This window comes from Triturus cristatus, chromosome 4_1, assembly GCF_964204655.1.
Source record: "Triturus cristatus chromosome 4_1, aTriCri1.1, whole genome shotgun sequence".
In the NCBI taxonomy this organism is placed as follows: Eukaryota; Metazoa; Chordata; class Amphibia; order Caudata; family Salamandridae; genus Triturus; species Triturus cristatus.
In genome coordinates this window covers 247,599,051-247,625,060 of record NC_140585.1, presented here as the reverse complement: position 1 = coordinate 247,625,060, position 26,010 = coordinate 247,599,051, and the positions used below count along the sequence as shown (strand labels likewise).

Here is a 26,010-nt window from a genome sequence, read left to right as displayed (position 1 = left end):
CCGCTCTACGATAGTAACTGGAAATAAGTCATAGTTCAAGGTTTTCATCACCCGCTCTCCCCCTTTTTTTCCTGCCTCCGCCGTTCTTTTTCTTTGCAGCTGTCTGTTGCCTCCTGTTGCTCGCCCGTCCTCCTCTTCACCTGCCTTCCTTCTCCCTCGCTTTCCTTCCCCCTTCTTTCCGTCTCTTCCACTCTTTCCCCTAGCTGCCTCTTCTCTTCTCTCCCACTCTTAACCTCCCCCTTTCCATGGGCTTAATTTTAACAGGTGTCTTACAGAACGCCTATTATGCGTCGCTCTTGTTTCATTTTCTGCCCCCTCTCTACCTCCCCCTTGCTTTCATCACCCGCTCTCCCTCTCTTTTTTCGTGCCTCCACTGTTCTTTTTCTCTCCAGCAGTCTATTGCCTCCTGTCACACCCCGTCCTCCTCTTCACCTGCCTTCCTTCTCCCACGCTTTCCTTCCCCCTTCTTTTGTCTATCCTGCTCTTTCCCCTAGCTGCCGCTTCTCTTCTCTCCCACACTTAACCTCCACACCCCCTTTCCAGGGGCTTAATTTTAATAGTTGCCTTACGGAACACGTATTATCAAAAAGTATGTAAGTAATCAATTTTACATGTAAAACATTCCATGCGATTGTGCGGGTAAACCATCTGTTTCAAAAAGCAATAAAGCAGTCCGATTGTGTGAACTGTCTGCGCAGTTTTAACTGGTTTCATATTACCGATTCTTTTAGAGGGCTCCCAGCATGCACCTGTATAAGGCCAGCTCCATGCCCCAGTACCCCCAGGCATCTAATTAGCTCTCAACATGCTCAAAATGCACACTCGACAGTTAGGCAAGTGTGCAGACGAAAAGTTTTAGCGGGACTAGTGAATCTACGGCTAGGCCAAACATAGTCTAGAACACATGCTCTGCCCCCTCTCTACCTCCCTCTTGTTTTCATCACATAACACTCAGTACCACATAATTACACACCACGTAATTACAGTATACTAAATGCACCATAAATACACTCCACATAATACCACTAAGTACCACATGATCACACAACACAATTACACTCTACTCAATGCAACATAAATACACTCCACATAATACCACTAATTAAACTACACACCACATAATTAGACTCCACTCAATGCAACATATATACACTCCACATAATACCACTCAGTGTCACATAATACGCTCCACATAATTACACTCTCCTCAATGCAAAACAAAATACCACTCACTGCCACATAATTGCATGCCACATAATTACACTGTACAAAATGCAACATACACCCCACATAATATCACTCAGTACCACACAATTACATACCACATAATTACACTCTACTCAATGCAACATAAATACAATCCACATAATATCACTCAGTACCACGTAATAACACACCACATAATTACACTCTACTCAATACAATATAAATACACTACACATAACACCAATCAAAACCACAAAATTACACCACATAATTACACTCTACTAAATGCAACATACACTCCACATAAAACCACTCGCTGCCACATAATTAAATGCCACATAATTACACGCTACTCAATGCAACATAAATACACTCCACATAATACCACTCGGTGCCACATAATTACACTCCACATAATTACTCTCCTTACTGCAATACAAAATACCACTCACTACCACATAATTACATACCACATAATTACACTCTACTCAATGCAACATAAATACAATCCACATAATACCAAAACCACATAAGTACACCACATAATTACACTATAATAAATGCAACATACACTCCACATAATACCACTTAGTGCCACATAATTACACTCTCCTCAATACAACACAAAACACTCCACATAATACCACTCAATGCCACATAATTACATGCAACATAATTACACTATACTCAATGCGCCATAAATACACTCCACATAATACCACTCAATGCCACATAATTACATGCAACATAGTTATACTCTACTCAATGCAACATAAATACACTCCACATAATACCACTAACACATATTTACACGTCACATAATTGCACACATTTCAATAAAACATAGACACTCCACATACCACTCACTGACACATAATTAAACACAACATAATTACACTATACTCGATGCAACATAAATAAAATCCACAAAATACCACTCAATACCACATAATTACACGTCACACAATTACACTCTTTTTAATGCAACATAAATACACTACACATAACACTCAGTACCACATAATTACACACCACATAATTACAATACACTCAATGAAAAATAAATACACTCCACATACCACTCAGGCCACATAATTACACACCACATAATTACACTCTACTCAATGCAACATAAATACACTCAGTATAATAACACATAGCCAATAGGTCTCGCTTTTGGGACCTTACAAGTATTTAGTTATGCAGCACAATATCCTTGGTGCAACAACATCAACTGTTGCATGGCTGAACACTTATAAGGTCCCAAAAGCGAGACCTATTGGCTATGCCAATGCTGGTTTACTTTGCATTGTAGGAATTGTAGTCATGTTTATTCTATTATCAAATCAGTACTGCAAGTCCTACACTGAAAGATAAACCTTGGTGTCACGCATGAACATAATACAATTGCCTAGATCCAGGGCTTTAAGTGGGCCGGGTCCTGAGCACCGGCAGTTAGTTCTAAAGAGCAGGTGCTGAGACGAGTCCCTATCGGGCTCTCCATTTTTGCCATCGCCCTCAGGGTGAAAAAAATCTACACTCTGCAGCAGCGCCACCCTTCGCTGCCTTTGATGTAACTTTAAAGAGACTCGTTATAGTTCTTTCAGTGTCATCATTTCAGAATTGTAGCATTTTCAATATTCTATACAACGAAGCCATAGTTGTTGCTTATTTATCTTATGCAACTAACAACCACTGACAAAGCCAATAGTCCTGGCTGGTTGTAGGTATATTCTTACTTGTTGTATTTTATATCTGGATGCAATGACAGAAACAGAAAAATACGTCAGGCGGCACAATATGCTAAGCAAAGATTTTTAGCTTGTGTGTTTTTAAGCCGAGACCTTCATTACATCGGCCACACCCCTTTGAGAGTCCCCCAGTCGCAACGCGGCGCATGGTTTACGCCGCCGCTGCGTCACAAAAGTGACGCAACGGCGGTGTAAACGTGTCGCAAGGGGCTTGTAAATCTGCCCCTCAGTCTCTTAGGGAACAGGGAGTGTCCACTGCACAGGCAACAAGAAAGCAAACCGCAAAATAACGTTGTTTTTGGCACAGATCCGTGTGTGTCCATGCAGCAGCTGTGTTGTATAACCCGTCCTGAGCCGCCTGTATGAAGCCTGCTCCAAAGGAAAGCATGGGCGGGAGGGGTTAGCTAAACCTACCGAAAACAGGGGCTTTTAGCCTTGCTTTCGCAAGAAGCATCTTAGAACACCTTACAAGCAGCTCCGAAAATGCACTGCCAGACAATGACTTTCCACACCCTCGCATGTGTAAATATAGGCTCCAAAAGTCCCACCAGGCAATGTGGTAGAGGCTAAAAAAAGACAGTGGTGGGCGATGGTGTAAGGAGGGCCCTTGGCAGCTATGCCCCCCGCAGCACATTTCAACTCAGTTGGATTCACCTAGACACGGGCCAGATTTCCAAAGGTAAAGTTACACCTTTGTGTAAGTTTACAGTTTGTTTTGGAATTCCCACAACGGCACTTTAAGGGCAAGCTTAAGTGTGCTGAGACTTCGCATTCAGGGTGGAGAACTCCACACATTAAAAGATAGGCATGTCATATCTTTTTATTTGCGGAGTACTCAGCCCTGAATGCGGAGTCCCCGCACTCGTAAACTTATCCTTAAAATGCAGTTTTGTCAATTTCAAAACAAAAGTAAACTTAGGCAAAAGTTTAAGTTTTCCTTTGGGAATCAGGTCCAACATGTTTATATATTTCTACACTACCAGCACCTCCAACTAAAGGTCATATCTGTTTTCAATAATATGCATTCGCACAAAAAAGTGGGGCCAACTGTTCACATATCAAGCAAGTTAAAAATACATAGTAGGTGGATGAGAGGGCTTGGCTTGCAAGTGAGAGGAAGTGGAAGTGTGGCACATGTTAGTCGGGAGTGCATGGGGGGATTCGATTGGAGAGGCAACCATGCTCTGAAAGCACCCAAGTACTCGTTGCATGTGTCCGACATCTTCAGCCCCACTGTGAGGACACCTATGCAGCATGTAGAACTCCCATCACCTCAGCTAGACTGCCTTGTGTCCAGTGCCATTTGCAGAGGGGTGTTTTGTACATGGCGGACGATAGGAGTAGTGTGGCCAGGCCCTGCTCGCAGCCCATGACTGCTGACCAACCCCTGCTGTACACTGGCTCCGGTCACGCACAGCAGCCAATGGATACCGGGCCAGGGCTTCCAGTGACCTCATAAACTAGGGTTCTCCAAAGTCGGTCCTGGAGGGCCGGATCCATGCCAAGGCTGAGTGCTTTGCAAATGCCACCAGAGCCCCGAGATGGCAGTATAGCACCATGTAACACCTTACCCATTATGTATTGCATCTTTATTTTGGGGGCGTTAGCTTCAAAAGCCTACCCTGGTTCTGGTGGTCCAGGGTTTGGGAGAGCAAGACATTCCGTCTTTTGGCTGTTTTGCGCCCGGGCTTTTCAGTTCATCGCTAGCATCAACGCCAGGGTAAACTTTTGAGCTGCATTATAGTCCATAGTTTTACCTCCGATACGGCATCACAGAAGGGGACAAGCCTTCAACCAATCACTCCGTTCACCTCACATTATCAACGTGAGACAGTTTGTGATCCTGGCTAGTTGTAGTGTTTCTTCCTCCCTGCGTGAACATGACCAAGCGTGGTCCATCACTGCTCGTCCTTCTCGGCTTGCACCTACATACAATACACATACGCAAATCTAACGCCGCACCCACCTACATTCACCCAAATACTTCTGCTTAGAACTTGGAAACATTCTAAAACAAATATCTTGCTGAGCTCATTCAAAACATGCACGTTTTACTGTAACTGCATGTTTTTGAGGAACTGGTTTTGTGTGCAAGAGTGAGGGAAGGCACAAACCATTAACTTGAAAACATGCAAGCAGTGAATAGTAGGTACTCAGCCACAGCACTAGGACTGCTTCTCAGACGAGTGTATGGATCGCAATAACAACCTTGAATGTGTTCATTATTTTTATGTAGCTTCTGAGAAGCAGACACCTTGGCCATAAAGCATGAAATGTGACAACATGTGTTCCTGCCCCTTATGTTCTGCAGCCCAAGGCCAATGTTGGGATGTGTCAGTGTGTAGGGCCAGCCCCTCATGTCTTTGAGGGGTGGGGTTCGGAGTAGGTTTTCCTCCTGCTTGTCAGCCGCTGTCCGCACATCATTTTAGATGTGACCAAGGCTGGTTCGATCATTGGGCCACCATGTTGGCTTTTTTCCTGCATGTTTTTTAATCTGTCCGAGCAGCAGCTGTGGGTTTTACTGATTCAGCTGAGATTCGCAATCCTAACGCTTGAGATACAGAGTTCTGTCCTATATCGAAGACATCAAACACCCGCGCAACCACCACCAAAATATCTCGCAATGGCCCAGAATCGCCTGCCAATGATCACTGAAACTAAACTTGCGCCTTATATAATCCCTGGCAAAGTCTTGCCACCCACTAGTGTAACTGCGGCTTAATAAATTGGCTACAATGGAGGGACCTCGTCAATGGCTCTTGCGGCCAAGCCCTTGGATTTCTACAGGCCCGTGGCGGAAATTAAATCTAAATCTTGAATCCACTATAGAGTTTGCCAACTCTTAGCTTTTGCTTCTGGGTACCATGCCATTTGATTCCCTCGGGAGGCTTGAAGATTGTAGTGCGAGAACAGCGACTTCCAAGTTGGACGCATACTAGTCGAATGCATTTTTAGCGAGCCTTTCCAAAGAGTGGCTCCATGCTGCAGTCCAGCTGATTGTCAGAGATGGCAAGTATGACTACATCACCCAAAGCTAAGGCTTTATTATTACGGACCTCTATTAGAGGCCCACATGAAAATCAAAGTTGGCTGCTTGACCTTTAGCACAGTTCATCCAGGCATTCAATTCCATGAGGCGCTGACACACAAAATCCATGTTTGGTCACAAGTTTCTAGGAGTAACTCCATTGTTAAGATTAGAGGCTTCTAAATGTTACCTGCAGTCCGGCTTTTACTGGAATGGCGGCACCTATCTCGGTTTCTTTGCCAGGGCAACTTCTGGCTTTTGACAGCTTAGCTTTCAGTCTGGAAGAAATAGACAGCATTATTATTCTACTTGCATTTGGGTTGTGTTGTTGCTTTTTTGCTGAGACTTTGTTTTATTTCAAAGTAACTTATTATCTTCGGCTTTTGTAGAATGGGAGCAACTTCTAAGGAGCCAAGAAATACTTGCTCCACAGAAAAAACTAAAAAAAGAGGACTTGTGCACCTCAATAAAGAGTTTTACAAAATAGAGAATTTAGAGGTCCCATTTATAGTCCTTGATTCTTGCAATTTAACATTATTAACATTTAAATCTGTCATAAGGTCTAAGAAAAGCGGAGGATATGAGAGATGCCAATGAATGGTGGAAAGCTGACAACTGCACAAGGTCTCAACATGGAGGTGTTTCATAAGATGTCTTGATGGAATTTCATATGTCTACAAGTGTATTGGGCTAAAAGCGCGCCAATGACCTTGGTTTATTAAAAGCATCGTAAAATACTGTATCAAATATCTGCTATACCATCACCAATGAAGAACGCTAGAAGATATTTCAATTGCCTTGTTTTCCAGTGTGGCTGAAAAATGCAATGGAGCGCATTGCTGCTCCCAGGGGCAACTTGCGTAAACGCAAATCTTTCCGCAAAGGAGGATTGATTCTAGAGCCTATACGCACTGCCGAACAATAACATGATGTAGAAATTAGACAATATGGCCAAGATGCATGAACTGCTACACAGACCTCTGGGACCACAATTGGATAAGATTTTAGGCTATATGTCGGAGGGGTGGGGGGAGGGGCTTAATGTGCACTGATTGATCTTTGTCATGTTTTATGTGGTTCTGTTTTCTGGGTGTACAGATGCACAATTTATCCTGCAGTAAACTGTGTATGTACGCAACCTTTATGGGTCATATCGATGGCAAAAACCCAATAATATGATTGCAAAGAAAATATATATCTTTCAGCAAAGAAAATGAACGAGAATAAAACATTAAAGGATAGCTCCATTTTCCCCTTTCCCTCCTACTATTTCCATTCTCTCGTGCCACCTCTCTTGCATCTGCCCTCTGAACGCGTGACATCTTAAGACCACAGAGAGGTCAGGGTACCACTGCACTTTGTACCCTTGGACTGCTTGTCTTCTTCTATGTGGATGCTCCTGTCTGCATTAGTATTGGATTAGATGGTGCACACACTGCCCTTTTCTCTCTGAGCAGTGAGCGTGTGTGTGTACCTGCATTGCTTGGACTGTGCACTATAAGGGATGAGGGTGAACTTTCGGCTGAATATTTTGGACCAGTTTTAATTACTACACACTGATTTTTGAAGTTTTAAAATTCTCTTATTGATACTTTAAACCCCATAATTTCAAAAACCCTAGTTAAAAAAAAAGCTGTAAAAGAGATAGAAAGAAATGGTTACAAAATCATGGCCTTGTGTCAAGAAACACTCACCCACACATTATAGGAATGGAGTTAGAATAATAGTTAATCTAGTCTCCAGATAAGAGGAGGGAATATTTTCCAATAATAGTTCATCTATTCTCCTGATAGACGGGGGGATTATTTTGCAAGGATCGAACGATTGTTTACCCAATTATTTTCCCAATTTCTGAAATGAAAGACTGGGCTGGAATGATTACCCTGATCGTACAGTGAATTGGTGAACGCTTCTAGTTTTGAGCCCATGTCTTACACACAATGGGCCTGGTGCATCAATGCCTCGGTACATATGGGCCACTGCTCTTTGAATGGACCTCATCCCTTCTTCTGAGTCCATGTCCTTACCTCAATCACCACTAGCCGCGCTTTGACTTGTGACGCCGGTTCAGCTTGGACACTCTGCGTGAAACTTCTCCCAAGCACAGGACACACATGTTGAAAGACCTGATCAAAAAGAAGACGCGGAGGTGGTCAACAGAATAAGAACGAAGATGCCATCTTCAAGAAAACGAAGCCATGAGCACGATCATAACATGGAGAGGAATGAGACTTGATAGTATGTAGCGGAGTCTCTGGTCCCAAGGAATGGTCACAAAGTACCCCCCTCAGGTGAGGGACACCACAGAGCCCCTTCTAGCGAGCAGAGATACTTCTGCCTGGTGGTCCGGACCTTGATGTTTATAATAAGGTTCTCACAATATTCCCGAACGACTAAGCACCAGCAAATTATTGCACGGCTCACAAGACAGTGCAACAAAAAGGCAATAGTGGAACCTCTTGGATCAAATAAGTATGTAAGAGGTGCATAACACCAGACATGGAATTTGGCATCACATTACCAATGCAAAATTATTACTCTGGTGCATAATATATACCAGTCATACCCCAGCAACCAAGAATTAATAAATAGATGCATTGTGGTCTAACATCACTTGCTGAGTTCCAGTCTACATTGTGATTTTGCACTAGTATGAGCTACTTTAGCTTGACAGAATGTTGTATGTGATTTCATAGAAAAACAATTTCATGGAATACCATTACTGAGAAACCATTTCACCGAAACCGTTTAATTGGAAATTTTCAGAGTGAATGGGATTTACTATTTCATAGAAACCAATTCATAGAATGTCTTTTTGTTTGAAATTGGCTTTTGCATGCTTACGTTTTAAGGTGTAAATGCAATAGTAACAGGTCTTACTTTCAGAAACAGATTTGTTGGAGGTATTTATTTCAGTGCTTTACTTCAGGAGACTTAATTTCAGATTCATATCTTTTCCATTGTCAAACTATTGCTTTGGATACTTTTAATTTATTGACCCATCAACGCCCCTAAACACCACCCATCCCTTGCCCCTAAACACTGCTCACCATGCCTATACTGCTCTCACCTCTGACTCATTAAAGTCCTTTCTACCCCTGCACTCTACCCATTCCTGAACCGCAAACCCACTCACATCCTTTAAACTACAGCATTCCTGAAGCATTAAAAAAAAACTATTTTTACCCTTAAACCTCACCCATCCCTGACCCCTTTAAATCCCTCCCCACCCCAACCTCCACCTATACCTGAACCCTAAAAAACCTCTCCACCCATCCAGGACTCCTAGGAACTCCTCACCACCCTTAAACTCTACCCTTCCCTTACCCTAAAACTCAGTATCTGCATCTTAACTCCACCCATCCCTCAATCCTTTCAAACCTCTTATCACTCTAAACTCCACTGAATCCTGAACCCTAAAAACTCTTCACCACCCTTAACCTCTACCCATCACTAAACCTTAATAAAGAATCACTAGCCCTAAACTCTGCCTATCCATAAACCCTACAATTCCTCAACACCCTTACACTCCACCCATCCCTGAACCCTAAAATCACCTCACTACTCTGAAATTCCACTCATCCGCAAACTCTAAAAAAATCCTCACCACCCCTGAACTCCACCCTTCCTGATACCTATAAAATCCTCACCACCCCTAAACTCCACCCATCCCTGAACCCCCAAGAAACCCTTTTTAAGCCTGAACTCCACCCATTCCTGGCCCCTGAAAACCTCTCATCACCCCTAAATATTACCTTCATCTACGTCCCTGAACCCAAAATCTCCTCACTGAAATGATCTTTCCTTTAAAATGTTTCCTTTAATTTTTGATTTATTTATATTTCTTTAAAATTTTCTTTCTTTAAAATTGCTTTTCCAATATTTGGTTTCTTAAATTTGGTTGCTTAGTTTTCGTTTATCCATTAATTGATTTACATCATGAAACACACCTACCTAATTGGCACATGCAGCACTGTGGATCTCTCGGTGCTGGGCGTGCAAGGGTTTGGGCTACATTATTTCTTTTTGAAAGTCTCAGTAGGTTTAAAAACACTTAGAAAGAGCTTTCTCCTACCTCGCCGCCAAGACCTGGAACACTCTCCCTACCAACTTACGACAGACCCGGGACCTGCTGGCCTTCAGAAGTCTCCTCAAGACTTGGCTCTTCGATCAGTAGCAGCCCCCCCCCCCCACCCCCCTCCAGCGCCTTGAGACCCTCACGGGTATGTAGCGCGCTTTACAAATTGTATTGTATTGTATAGTATTGTATAGCTTTGGGTCTTGGTCATCTTAAAGTTAGGTACACTGAGTGGCTTATGGCCCAAGGTATCACCCACAGGGATGGCTGGCCATCACTGGTGTAAGTATCAGAGGCATGTCAGGAAGTAGAACGTGACATGCCACGGTGGAGTATTGCGATCTAAACACCTTTTCCACCTCACCAGGTCTGCAAAATAAATCAATAAAGAACACAAACAAGGCTGTCAAGCAACGGGCCACACTGTGTTTAGAAATAACTTATGGGTTTAAAAGTACCTGCTGCTGTTCCTTGTGTGTCCAGGTAACCATAACATATCAAGATAACTCTGGTGAGTAATGTTCCTGCTGGAGAGCGATGGGAGCTATGGCAAGTGGCAGTTCTAACTCATCATAAAGTAGCGCAGAAGGCTAATATTGTTGCTGCAAAGACAGTGTACCATGCAGATCAAACTACTGCATTTTATGTGGCTAGCTCAGCTGGTTACTTTCATTAAAAAAATTACAATCCTACTTTGGTACAGTGACCTACAAACTGTCATCAAAGATTTGCATGCAAACTGCCAGGTATAGTGTAGAAGGTTATGTTTTACCCCAGTCTTTCATTGTCCTAATGTTGCTAAAAAGGGGTTGTTTTGGTAGAAATACATTTTTATTAGTAAAACCAACCCCAACCACTGTGGAATATTTTTAAATCCTGAGTTTGTGCTTCTGCAGACCAAACACTTAATATACACTGCCTACTAGTATGGATGGCATGATTCCTACCCCTTGTAATACTCATTGTCTTAGTAAGATTTTCTATACACTGATTTACACATGTACAATTCTTTGTGTCTGTGTGCGTAATGTACAGTGCTCCATCACCCTACACTGGTATGAGTAGCACTATATAGCAAATTAAATGCATGCGACAAAGGGGCTATGGAGAGATGAGGGGCACTGTTGGAGGGTGGTACTGAGGGAATCAGAGGAGAAGAAGGTCATTGGGGCGCCAAAAAAGATTGTTGCACCGGGCGCCACCAGCACTAAAGCCGGCCCTGTCGTAATGGTAATTATTGGTACTAGCCTTTGAAACTGCGTATTAAAATATCATCAGATTGCTTTTTAATTGCCATTTCAAACTATTTCCCAAACTGTTTTTTTTACCAGATCAGCCCTTTGCAACAAGAAGGCTGCCAGTGCCAAGCTGGTTGCTGGGCTTGGTGTGACGGTTCAGTAACCGGTGTCATTAAGACCAGGGCACAAGTTGGGGGTAGAAGGAGTGTACGGAGTACCCCCACAGTTTTTAGGTCTCGCTGAGTCAGCACGCATGCGCTGCTCGGAGAGCCTTTAGTAGGTGAGTTTTGAAAGTGCTGCTAGCTGGCGACAAGCTTGCGTTCACGCGAGCGTGCAAGCGCGAACCGCCAGCCATCAGCACCATCGGTCTTTCCTCTTGCTTGCTCCCTGCTGAAGACGGCTGAAATGCCAGAAACCGGTCCTAGGCAGCTTGTTTCCGGTCCAGGGAAAACATGGCTTGGCAGTTCGGGCTGGACTGTTCCCATGAGGCACAGGGTCAGACTGATTTGCATATGGTCATGTCTGAACTGGGGTGGCAGAGTGGGCTAAAGAACGGTGATGGATTAAACCCAGATCAGTTGACTGGGGGTGAGTGCTTGCAATGTTCAACACTCCGTCCATCATTTCCTTTGGTTTTGCCACGGACAGCTGTTTGTACTGTTCAGAGTAGCTACCCGGTGTACAGAAAAAGCAAGGCCTGTCTGCCTGGCTGCATTTGTAACAATCCCCAACCACAGGCTTTGTGAATGTGGCTTTGTTTCATGTCATCTGTGGATTTGAGATGTATTGCGACATCAATTACAGGATGACCCCTTTGCATAGACAACGGGTCAACACTGCAGCCATTCTACAACCACTGACCCTGCGAAACCCAAGATGCCAGAGTAATGCCCATGAAACAGAGACGGGTTGTCCTGCGGTGAGAAGGCTTTTGCCACATTTTATTTTTCAAAACACAGTAGGGAGTGCTTCTGGTATTGCAGAAAAGTTTCAGCTGATTTCCTAACACACATGAAAGGAAACTACTTGGCAGAAACACAAGTCATGTCACCACTTGTGGCCACCACCACCTTGAGACGGAGATTCCTGACTGTTGGGCCTACCATGCACCACATCCACAACCCTGGAAAATGAATTTCGATAAAAACGTACATATGCCACACAATTTCCACCCATCCATTTTTCAATATTCGATACACTTCAGCAGTTAGTGACTAACAATTTCAACTATTTGAAGACCAACAGAAAAGGTCGTCTGTTAAACCTTATTTTCTCACAAGAACCAGATTAACAAGCATTGGCATAGCCAATAGGTCTCACCTTTGGGACCTTATAAGTGTTTAGTTATGCAGCACAATATCCTAGGTGCAACAACATCAACTGTTGCATTGCTAAACACTTATAAGGTCCCAAAGGCGAGACCTATTGGCTATGCCAATGTTTGTTAGACAGTGGACTCCGTTCCTGCTACCCGAGGCAAATGGAGTCTGCGAACTGTCTCCTGTGCCCCACCAAAGAAGTAGCTTGCATTTAGAAACACTGTTAGCGAGTAACCTGGCCTCTGGGCGATTTCAAACCCCCTTCCCACTGGTAGCATCCCCCCTATGTAAGAGGGGCCCAGTGAGGAGATATGTTTGGATCGTATTTGAGAAGTATAAGACAACTTCACATCAACCCCTTTACCCTTTAATGAGCACCCAGCACACTAAATGCAGTTTACATGTGTCATACCAAGTCCCACGTCTCTTTTAAAACAGTATTCCTTTCAGCAATTTCTGAGCTTCATTACTGAACAATATGTGGAAAAGCTACACATGATTTACAAAAATTTCAAATATACCTAAAATGTTCTTTTGAAGTTTCCTTGTTATTAATCGAAATGGTTTGTTTTTGCAAAACCAGTCCGGTTAAATTCTAGGAGAGGAATATTATAAGGGTTTAACATTACTTTGTGTGACGACACTGTCTGTGACATAATTGTGAATTAAATAGCCTAATTAGCCCCCCTACCTTTCTCCAAGGCTTGTGCCCGCATTAGGACAGACTGCAGGGTCTCTCTAGGATGTGCCTCTGTGTGAGGGCTGCTCTAAGGAGCCCACTCCAGGCGTGCCAGACTCACAGCTTTGCACTCACTCGCAACGCAGAAGCCGCACCTTCGTTTGCTGCACAGGCACCACCTGGCATGTGTGCACAAAAGCATAGGTACCCCCTGGCATGTGTGCCAGAAGCACAGGTACTACCTGGAAAGTGTGCACAGAAGCACAGGTACTCCCTGGGAAGTGTGCAGAGATGAACAGGTATGCCCTGGCATTGGTACCCCCTGGCATTTGTGCACAGAAGCACAGGTACCTCCTGCCATGTGCGCACAGAAGCACAGGTACCCCATAGCATGTGCGCGATGAAGCACAGGTACCCCTGGCATGTGTGCACAGAGGACAGGTACCCTCTGGCATGTGTACAAAGATGCACAGTTACCCCCCTGGCATGTGCGCACAGAAGCACAAATATCCCTTGGCATGTGCACACAGAAGCACAGGTATCTCTTGGCATCTATGCACAGAAGCACAGGTATTCCCGGGCATCTGCGCACAGAAGCACAGGTACCCCCTGGCATGTGTGCACAGAAGCACAGGTACCCCCTGGCATATGTGCGCAGAAGAGCAACACCTTTTTACCTCACCTTCCATCGAGAGGACTCAAGTGCTTCTTGATAATGCCTACTCACAGCAGAACACACGACCATTGACAGTCAGTGACTCAAATTGTTCCCCCCTCAGGACAACTAACATTCACTCCAGGCGTGTTTTCTGTGCAAGCACTAAACTGCTCACTGGTCAGTGACATCACTGATGACATCTCAAATGACATCACTGATTACATAATCCAGTGACTGTGAATGTTTTTAAAAAGTTCATGAGTGTTAAATATATATACTAAGGTGTATTGGTGGATCAGTGGGTGTATGAGTGCCTGTATGGATGATTCAGTGGGTGGGTGCCTGACTGACTGTATAAGTGAGTGGTAGGTGTCTCAGTGAATGTATGGGTGAGTGACTGGTTGTGTGAATGTTTGTATCAGTCTGTCAGATGGTGTCCAAGTGGCTGTATGTGGGTGTGAATAGATACGTGAGTGGCTGCATGGGTAATTTGGCTGTCTGAGTACCTGTATGTGTGTCTGTGTGGATGGGTGAGTTGGTGAGTCAGTGGCTGTATGGGTTAGTAAGTGCATTTTTGAGGGGCTGTATGGGTGAGCTAACTATAACTCACGCCCCCGCAATGCACTGCTTAATGACACTTAATGACGACTTCATTCTCAAACTAGCAGTGCGCAAGGAGGTGTGTTTGCAGAGTGGTGGAAAAAGGGGGCGGGGCCACAAAGACATCTCAGAAATCCTGCAGTGTGGGACTTACTGAAGGTAACAGGAGGGGTAGTTGACCCCAAGGACATCCTTGGGGACCAACAACTCCTTCTGTTACTTCCAGTAAGTGCCATACAGCGCGATTTTAAACTCTAAATATCATTGCACATCTATCTGGTACTGGGTGTAATTTAATTTTAAAATAATTACTTGCTTATTCACCATGCCTTCAGTCACAGTCTGGAACCTCTTAGAACTATAAATGCATGTTACTATTCTCCTATGAGCCAACAAGATTCAGGTCTGTGACTGTCTAGTCTCAGGCACAGACATCTACAGTGATCACATTAACCAACTGAGCTTTCAGAACACAAAAGAGTATATTTCGCACTAATTACTTGAACTAGCATGTATTTCTCATTTATAGATCAATATTCAGGTCCGGACTGGGAAACCAAAAGAAGCCCTGGCAAACATGGTCAAACATAACATAACACGTATTTGCAAAGCGCATGTTCACCCAAGAGTATCTTACCGCTGAATAACAGATGCTTATTGTTACCCAAGCCTTCTCACTCTCCCACCTACCTAGCTGTCCTGTCTGCCTGTCTTTGCACTGCCTTCGTTCTGCCTACCTGCCCTTCTGCTACCTGCATGCTTATCTGTTGGCCCACAGGAGCCTGTTCTGTCTCACCTTTGCTCTCTGTTTCTCTATATGTCTGGGTCCCTGCTGTGCAAGGAATCCCTTTCCATCAGGTAACCCCTGTTCAGCAGTGTACCTTTTTATCTGCCTAAATGCTATTTCTGCTGTCCCAAACGCTTGTCTAATCGCTTTTATTTCCTTCAGCCTGTCTTCTTGTCTGACAACCTGTGTGACTGACTCTTGACTTCTGCAAGTTTCTCTCCTCCTGTCAGGTGAAGGTCACATTTCACACAATTGAATTGGAATTGTGCCCAGAATGTCTCTCGCTTAGGGCGATGTCATCCCTTAACTACCAGGCATATCTACCAGATATTCTGCTGCAGTGTGTCTGGCATCACTGCCTCTCATTGCCGCCTCTGTGACAGGCTGCTTGATGCCTGTCTCTTCCCCTATGTTGCCACCACCAGGTTCTGAAGGATCTCGCTCTAGTCTGTATGCTATAAAGATCTCTCTTTCCCTTGATCACCATCGTCGCTTGCTGCATGGAGCGTCTCTGATGTGGATGCCAGAATCTCTCTCTGCAATTCAGTGGCTGTGGCTGGATGTGGAGTTCAGCGATTGCGTTTTCATTAGGAGCCGTCTCTGTCGGATGTATGACGGAACCCTGCCTGCATTTCCCACGCAGGCCCTTACTCCGCAGTCACCCTGACTGCAACGCTACCACACTTTCCTTTACCATGCAAGTTATTACAACGAGTTGCCTTGGGGGGGGGGGGGGGGAAGGAGGGGGGAATCCTGTACTTTGGAACACTATAAATTACTATTCCAACTCCAGTCAGTGTATCAGTAGGGAAGGTGTTGTACTAAAAATCCTGGTACAGCATACGCATGACACGCATATCCCACATTTCACTCTCCCGACCCCCACCCGACTTCTTGGAGACAGCCCTTCAGGTCACTCGATCCGCATTGGTTGCCAGAGTATCTGCTGGTTAATAAATACACCCCTTGCCAAACATTTGCCATTGGCTACAACTTTAGTGATATTACACGGGCCACCATGTCCTACCGGACGGGTCTTTGCATCATTTCACTTCTACTGCTTTGCTTTAACCCCTTGAGTGCCCCGCCCTTTCCACGCCCTGTGCCGGGCGTTTCATTAGTGGGTGGGGTCCATGACGAGATAGTCTCGTCATGGGCACAGCGCAACCGCGGCCCATGACGAGACCATCTCGTCATGGGCACTCAAGAGGTTAATGCATACCTTTGACCACGGATGTAATTAATTTTCACCAATTGCCACAGAGAGTATACTTTTACAAACTTGCGGACATTGCTTCTCACAGAGCGTGGGCCCTCATACACAATCAGTTGTCTGTTGGCCACATTTTACTGTTAAGGGGTTCGCACCCTTATGCTATAGGCCACATTCTATGGCGCACACACACATTATTTTTGCATTATTCATTACATATTTTCTCCAGCTTCACTGATGGAAAGCTTATACCTCTGGGAATAATAAACCATGGCACACGAGCGTCCAAATCAGCAATTAGCTGCCATGGGTAAGCCTTTACCTGCTCTGGTGAATCGGTCTTTCATTGTTTTTTTCCCCTTTTTCTGCTGTCCCTTGATTAGCCATTCACGTTGTTTTTCTCAGAGCCCCCTGTTCGAGGAATTGCCCTGATATGATGAGATGTCCTCAAAGTCTCATCGTGGACCTCTCCATTTCTTCTTCACTGGTGACCAGTGGTACTGGCCCAGCCTTTGACGATTACGCTCAAAATAATTCCACCAATGTGAGTTTATTGGCTCCATTACTTTTCTGGCCCAATGGCTGTTGGTGGTCAGAAGAATTTGTTAATGTCTCTGAACCCTGATAGGAGTAGCTTACTCAGCCCTACCTTGTTTTTTCTCTATTCAAGGTCGCTTGGATTTCCTTCAGCTACCTTTAGACAGTATCCCAAATATATGTACACTGGTCTAAATTGATTTGTTTAATTTGTTTTCTTGGAGGTCATTTTCCTTTTTTCCCCATTAGGCAGTAATCTTCTTGCTTGTGTTCTCTTGTCCTGAAGATGACCTCGACTTACGAATGTCGAAACGTCGTCAACTTCTATCAGCCCGATTGGGATTGCTAATTATGCCATGATTTTTTCACTAATTTGATTATGAAAGTAATGTTTGTGCATAATATCTGCATCAAATAACTCCCAATTTATATGCCGATTTCTTTGTTCCTTTACGTATTTCACTTGCGCCGTTTAAACATTTTTTTCCACAAGCACTATGTGTTCACTCTGCACTTTAAACATAACCTGAAAACGTTATTGATGCTGCTGCCAAATCTCCCTGTAAAGTATACAGTCAATACTTTCTTGTGGTAAATACAAATCATTCAACTTCCCAAAAATACGATTGCGTGTTCTTCGTGTAATTAATTCACTGTTATAATTTGTACTTTTTCATTGACTCTCACTGAGACATTGTTGCAGGATATCGTACTTGAAATTCAACTCAAGTCCAACAACGCGCCCCTAAAGCAAGTCGTTGTAATGACTTACACGGTAAAGGAACACTTGATAATGTCGCAGTCGGGGTAATGACTTCGGACTAAAGGCAGGTTGTGATTCAGCCTGCGGGATGAAGGATGTTTGTCGTCTCTGTCACTTCTCTCTGGTACAGCAAGCTCTCTCTAGGATGCATCTCTACCCCGTGTCCTGTGCTCGTATGCATTCATCTTGTCGCCTCGATGCAGGAAGTTGTCTGCGCTGTTCACTAGTTTTAGGACCAGCCTTGGCCATCTCTCTTTCTTCTACATACCGATGCCCAAGATGACATATCTCTTTGTTACTTTATTTATTGTGGCTTTGTGTAGTGCCACACACTCCAGGGGCAACTTCAGTGCTGTTTGTTGCTGCATAGTAACAAATAGAAAAGTTAATATAATACTTAGCGTAGAGTTGGAGGCACTAGTGTTTGGATGGTTCCCAGCACCTTTAGACAGTCATAGGTTTCCAGTAATAATGCTGAAAGCAAAACTACAAGTCCCAGAATGTGAAGTTCTGTTGGGTAAAGCTAGAAATGGTGGAAGTGTTCCACATGAGTGTCCAGTTGGCAGAAGTGCCAATGCTAATAGTAGACAGATGGAAGGAAAACAAACAAAGCGCCTTGCAGGGTCAATAGGTCTGGCTTCAAAGTGCTAATGGAGCTGCACAGAGCTGCACACACCTCCCCCCTAGCACCTTGAGTAGAGCGCTCTACAAAACTCCTTATTGATTGAAAGCATGTAAACCCAAGTATACCCTAAGGCACGCTTGTGCATGCCTGTGTTTGCATGCATTGGCACATTAAACTCAGAGCTATTGACTCTGCCCATGCTTTTTTTTTTAATGACAGATGATTCATGTTTCTAAGCTGTGTTTTAATCACAATAAAACTTCCTATTGCAAAGTAAGCCAGCAGCTTCCCAATTGCCTATTGCACTTGGCGTTGTAATTATGGCTAAGGAACTCATTTTCTTATTGCTTGCAGTATGCAATTAACAGAAACGGAGTAATTACCAGTAATCTTCATTACCCCTAGTCCTATTAGTCCACATCCTAGTAATTACTTATGATCAATGTTTCCTCTATAATATGTTTTCCTTTGAGTGGCATCGAAAGTCTTCTGTGCACTACAGCCAAGGCCTGCACCTCCTTTATGTTGCTTGCCCACCGCCCTCCCCCCTCCTCCCGCATTTTGGTGTGTATAAAATATATATATATATATATGTAAAAAATGTCTTTACGCTTATTTTTTTACTGGATTTTTATTTTTTACCGTTATTGGAGCGAAAACCCACAGCCCCCCTTTTTAATTACCTTTACCACTCCATAACTTTACCCAACCCTAAGCCTAAAGCCCCTAAGCCCTACAAAAAACCCTAGCACTCATCACCTTACCCAGCCCGAAACCCGAAAAATACCCTTACCACCCTTAACCCTACCAATCCCTAAAAATACCTTTACCACCCCATGCCCCTACTCACGCCAAAGCCTAAAAATACCCTTACCAATTTATATATATATATATATATATATATATATATTAACTACTGGCGGTCGCCAGTAGGTAGTTATAGTTAGGACCCCTTTTCCATAGGAAATCCGCAACATTCTATTTTGAATAACTTTGGCGCCGGTTGACGAATCCTCGCAAATTTTTCAAAATAGGTGGGGCGCTACGCTCCGCTCCTACCCTGAAAGTCTCGGGGGGATTCGTCAAGCGGGGGCTGAGATAAAAGGGGGGTCCCAAAACGCGTTTTTCCCATGCATTTTTCCATAGGACCTTTAGACAGGGCTACAGCCCGAACGGCTGAACAGATTTACTTGAAATTTGGCAGAGAGGTAGTCCTCAGGTCAAGGAAGTGCCTTTTGTAGGTTTGGTGTAAATCTGTTCAGTATTTCCTGAGAAAATAGCATTTAAAAGCATATATATATGTGGGCGGAGCCTAACCACACATCTCATCCTGAGATCTGATTGGCTGTCAGCACTTCATCCAAGAAGTGTTGGCAGCCATCTTGGGACCAATATACATGATAGCACCTCATTAAAAAGCATTGCAGTTAATAGAAGGTTTTAAGACTTTAGTTACATTATAAATCATTTGTTGATGGTACCATACTCATTTTAGGAATTGTGGTATGTTCTAAGGTGATTTCACCATGTGAAAAAGCCTTCTGCTGGGATATCATGATTGAGAGAAAAATATTTTCTCATGCTTTTACCACAGAGGTTTGGAAGGTGATCTATAAGCTAAACTGAGAGCTTATTTTCTGTAAATTCACATTATCTTTCTCAGTCATGTGAGAATGAAGTCTGACATTCTTAGTAAAACATGTACATCCAACAAGGGCAGAGACTGTCAGTTGATTCCTTTGTGTTCTACTGCAGCTTCCCAGAGTGTTCCAAAGAACTACTAGAGCGCTAACAGTCCTACCTATGATAAACGTATGGCACACCTGAAGCCATCTTGCTTGGAATAAAGTGGTAACTCTTAAAACATTTAATTTCAAAAGGAACAAAATGAGGGGGTTCATTTTTCCATAAAAAGTATGATTAGTGCTGCAGAAAGAAAAATTAGGGCACATTTTGAGTGACTTCTCAAATCCTCTTCTATTTCATGAAAAAATTCTGACATGCAGACTGAAACATGAACTTTCAATACCAGCAGCAGTTTTCCCTGGTGAGCAGTAGCTTTACTACAGTGATCTAATGAGCAAAAAGAGTGCTAACATTCTGAATTTATGGCAAATGTGTGACACATCTGAATGCCTTCTTGATGGAATCAAAGTAAAAAACTGAAAGTATTTCCTACTGAGGAGACTGCAGTAAATGAGGAAATTAGGAAACTTCATAACAAATAAGTCTCCCAAGATGGCCACCAGAGACAAAAGAGCCCAAATATCACCCAGATGTAGCCCAAGTATAGCCCAATGACAGAATGTCCCAGAATGTTCTTAAAAACAACTAGAGCGCTTACTGTCTTCATTATGACAAAAGTATGGCACACCTGAAGCCATCTTGATTGGAATAAACTGGTAACACTTAAAACATTTAATTTAAAAAGGAACACAATGAGGGGGTTCATTTTGCCATAGAAATTATCATTAATGCTGAAGAAAGAAAATGAGGGCACATTTTGAGTGACTTATCAAATCCTCTTCTATTTCATTAAAAAATTCTGACATGCAGACTGAAACATGCACTTTTAATACCAGGAGCAGACTTCCATGGTGAACAGTAGTTTTACTACAGTGATCTAATGAGCAACTAGAGTGCTAACATTCAGAATTGATGGCAAATGTGTGACATATCTGAATACCTTCATGATGGAATCAACGTAAAAAACTGAAAGCATTTCCTACTGAGGAGACTGCAGTACATGAGGAAATTAGGAAACTTCATAACAAATAAATCTCCCAAGATGGCCACCGGAGACAAAAGAGCCCAAATGTAGCCCAAAATCACCCAGATGTAGCCCAAATATAGCCCAATGACAGAAGTGTGCAAAACACTTATTATTTAGTGTTTTTGCAGTGTTATATAGTGCAGACTTGTCAGGTATTGGAGTGCTTTACATGAGCATTGGTTACATCACACAAGCACATATTCATTTTGGTTGTAGACATGGGGAGACTAAGTGATTTGACCAGAATCACAGAATGTCGAGCTGAAGCAGAAACTTCAACCTGGTTCCCCAGTTGCAAAGTCTGCAGTTCTGGAAGTAACACCACATCCTCTCCCCTAAGTGCAACATTTAATCAAGTGGTCAACTGGATAAAAAAACATAAAGATAACAAATAATTTAAAAGTGCTTTGTCGCTATTTGAAAACTCAGACAAAATGTCCTTATTTTAGTCTTTTAGAGCACTAACCATAATTTTGATGCCAATAAGACCCTCTCATATATGTAATGTCTAAAGGAAATGCTCTAGGTATTACAGTTTTGATTACATCAAGATGATGTCAGGCGTTCCACACTTTTGTAATAAATATAGAATGTTAGCAATCTAGTTGTTCATTGGGATACTGTTGAGAGGCAAAGGCCAGGGGCACGGACTCTGAAAATTGAAGGCAGGTAGGAGAGTGCAAAGGCAACAATTTAACCACACTGAGCAGGCAGGAAGGGCCGTGGAAGCACAACAGACTATGGAGGGCAGTGGAAAGGGGGGCAGGGGCAACAAACCAACAATACAGGACTTGCAAGAGAGGCTGTTGGAGGGAAGATCTATTACGGGTCAAGGAAGCTAGAGGCGGTCCCCAGAGCCCCGGGAGCCACCACAGAACTGAGCAGGAGAGTGAGTCAGGGACAAAAGGGGCACCTTAATTTGAGCCGGGGTGCCTAGGAACGCTTGCTCCAAAAATGAAGAAAACAGACATATGAGACATGGAATTGGTGGCAGAATACAATGGCAGTTTAATGAGAAGATACAACTTCAAAGAAACCGCAGAATAGAGACATAAAGTACAAAATACAGAATCCAGATAATCATACAGCTGTCATGATATTCTCTGTATCTCAATTAATGTACTGACAGAGAGAGAGAGAAAACACATCTATAAATGCATCATGAGAAACAAGTTACACCAAGGAAAATGTTACCTAGGAACACTCACGTTTACTCTTAGAGCAAGCATTCCTGCAATTACAATACAAAATCTTTTAAATGCAAAAGTAAAGAGAACAATGGTTAAACATAACATGACATTTCATATAGGTAAAATAGAATAAGATACTTCAAGCAAAGCAGAGCAAGACATTTTAAGCAAAGGAAGACAAGAGCTCCCAGCTCTTGGGGAAAACCTGCACAGCCTGTTAACCTACATACAGACGGCGAGGTAGTCTGTCGATATCTGTGGGTGCTCCCTTTTTATATCATTTTGTGGGCTCCTTTGCACGCTACATCTACCTACGTATGCTACCCAAAAGCTTCGTCTGCAGATTTTACCAGACATTTCGTCATTTACCCACTTAATGCTGACAATGGACTGGGTGAAAAGGTCAGTCTCTCAGGCCAATCGCTTATCGTAAGTTCCATAGAGCAAGCAGAAAATAATTGGTATTGTACGGGCATTCAATATATTCATGTACAAAATCTCCTCAGTTCTCCTAACTTGACGCTCTGCGGTTGCCACTTCCTTAAAAGCGGGAAACCTGCCCAGGAAGCAAGTACCAGTCCAGGATGCAGCCTACTGTATGTCGACAGCTTCAGTGGGATGTTGAACTTTGATACCGAGCACGGAGCACTCGGGTAGGGTGGGGGCTACTAGTTTGGAGCAGAAGGCCTCGCAGACCTGCCTTCAGACTGCTATACACTAAAATTGCAGAGCTATGGTCAATTTAACAAAGAGGCCTACATATTGAACAGAAGGGCCTAAACAGGGGTTTTATGCTGGCTGAGTGGTAAGGATGTCTCAGGATAATTATATAGCAACACAGGACCCGCTGGTCAATTTAATACGGCCTACAAATGCGGCTGGCAGGGCAAGGACAAGGGTCTCATACTTCAGGTGTGGACAGAACGGGCCAGGGGCCCCCTGTGATACAAAATCTACCCTCCTTCAAGGCTGTGGCAATGTAATAGACCATTGTGGGCAGAAGGAAGAGGCAATGGTAGTACAACCATACATGCCAACAGACCCGATTCAGCCAGGAAACGTCCAATGTTTTTAAGCTCAAATGGGCTTTATTTGATCTGTCTCCTGTCTACAATATCCTCTTTTTCAATGTAACTCAAAGGGGAAAATCAATACCCCAGTTTTTTTTCAAAATCTCCCTCTTACCAAGTTCAAAATGTTCGCAAGTATGGTACATTGGATCATGGAAGGAAATGGGATAGGGACATGGACTTGGATAACAGAGGACAAGAGGGACATGGAGAGGTGCACCAAACTGACCCTGCAGGGCAGGCATCAGGGTTTGCAGCAGCACAATACACCACACAGGGCATGCAGGACGGGAGTGCAGCACAACAATCCATAGAAAGCAAGAGGGAGGGGACAGGACCATGCACATGGACAACAGAGAACAGAGGGGCAAGAGGCAATGGTAGCTAGCTGACCATAATGGACAGACAGGAGAGAAAGCTGCAGCATTACAGACCATAAAGGGCAGTAGGGACGGATCAGGGGCATTACAATGGAACAGACAAGCCAGGAGGGAGGGAGTAGGGGTCTTCACATGTAAACAGAGGGCTGGGGGCAAGGGGGCAGGGCAGGAGCAGCAAGATAGCCATGGAGGTCAGGCAGGATGGGCACTAGAAGCAAGACACACCATGAAGAGCAACAGTGAAACTGTGATGGCATACACACAGACCATGGAGGGAAGGTGGGAGGGGGTCAGGGGCAGCTAACTGACCACACAGGGAAGGTGGGAGGGGCCATGGCAGCACAGAAGACCAATGGCTATGATGGGCAAGAAGGAGGGTGCAGGGGCATGCACAAAGGACGATGGAGGATAGAAGGCAGGGTCAGGACCTGTGCACAGACAAGAAAGTTCAGGGGAAGGGACCTCACAACAGACCACACGGGGCAGGCAGGAGGAGCAGTTGCAGCACAACAGACCAGGGAGGGCAGAAGGGTGTGGCAGTACAATGGACCATGTAGGACAGGAGGAAGAGGATAGGGGCATGGCATGTGGACAGGCAGGGTGGAGGTGGCAGGGACAGGTTACAGTCATCTGACAATGCTAGGCAGGTGGGAGGGGAGTGGCAGCTCAACAGAACACTCAGAGTAGATAGGAGTGGCAGGTCCATGGGACATGGTGGGCAAAAAGGATGGAGCAGGGGCATGCACAAAGACATCGGAGGGCAGGGGGAAGGAGAATAGGGGCAGCAAGCTAAGCACAGAGTTTAAGCAGGAGGTCAATGATGGGGCATAGAATTGGGCAATGGTAGGCAGGAGGAGTGGACTGGTACATCATACTAAATTGAGGGCAGTGGCAGCACATCAGACCATGCATGGCAGGAGGGAGGAGGCTATTCCATGGATTCACACAACAGAGGATAGGGAGGAGGGGGATGGGGCAGCAAGCTAACTGTTCAGAGAAGGCGGGTATTAGGAACTTTATTGTTTTTAAAACATTGAGTCTGTGCGAACTACTTAAAATATGAACAAGTATGCAGCATAATCTCACTTTTATTCAGGAAGAAGAGGACGTTTGTGACTGTGACTCCGGGCTCACTTGGCAGAAACACACCCTGACCCTCCACCCCCTATCGCAAAATGTAATGCCCGTGAAAAGGGTAGGTGAACACAGTGTTATATAGAACATAGTCCTGAGAGCACGATTGAAAATGAAAACTAGATATAGTGTATGGTATAAACTATGCACCAAAAAGTGTGATATAAGATGAACCGGGCGTGAAATATAATATGCAATACATTGTGCGCAATGACAGATTCATTGGAGAGCGCGAGATAGCACAGGCACTAGCGCGTGCTATGCGATATGCGCCTTGGAGTGTAATATGCACAGGGCAGTGTTGTGTAACCTAACTAGTCTCTAAAGTTGTAATATAAAATATGTGCTGGGGAGTGTAACGTTGCATATGCACTGTGACACAGATATGGATCGCAGATTGTAATATGTATGGCATAGCACTGTGCGTTATAACATAGGCATCGAGGAAGGCACGTTAGATGGGGCAATATAACCCGTGCGAAGACAAGTGTGGCATGACATATTCACGGGGTGGTGTTACAGTGCACATGGGCTAGAGAGTGTCATAGCATATGCACTAGCTAGTGGAATACAACACAGAGGTGTGTGGCACTCGGCAGGCAATGGTGGGTGTAACACAGCATTGGGCTCTGTCAGGAGCGCGCTGTGACTCTCAAGTGATGTTCGTCCCCTTTCCAGAGAGTAAAATAAAAAGTATTACACATCCGGCAGTGGATGTGTGTTTTATTAACCGTGAGGGGGGTTTCTTGCATAGTTTTGGTCGAATTTTTGTCGAATCCCCTTTGAATGGCTTGGTGTGCATGTGTATTAAATGTGCCCGTCAATAGCTACCCATGTTTGTATAAATAAACGACAAGGGTGTCTACCGGGATTAGGCACGGTAGGGCATCAGACATGTCAGAGCTTCACTAGTAGTGTAAATACATTCCACGTGGATTCATTGCATGCAGTCGCCTTTTAATGACTATCCCGCAAATCGTC

At 44.0% G+C, this 26,010-nt stretch overlaps 1 protein-coding gene across 9 annotated transcripts in view; it reads right to left on the bottom strand.

Annotated features, from left to right (window-relative positions):
• The window catches only part of TMEM140 (transmembrane protein 140), an 85,764-nt gene that overhangs the window by 34,815 nt on the left and 24,939 nt on the right, over positions 1-26,010 (bottom strand). For 4 of the 9 annotated variants that reach the window (XM_085651971.1, XM_085651970.1, XM_085651972.1 and 1 more), the window contains exons 2-3: positions 8,013-8,111; positions 6,176-6,263 (exon numbers count right to left, since the gene is read on the bottom strand). The exons of 3 other annotated variants lie outside the window; for them this stretch is intronic. The gene's annotated coding sequence lies outside the window, so the exon portion shown is untranslated. The remainder of the gene's footprint in view (positions 1-6,175; positions 6,264-8,012; positions 8,112-26,010) is intronic. 2 more of the 9 variants (XM_085651975.1, XM_085651973.1) reach the window with 1 other exon arrangement.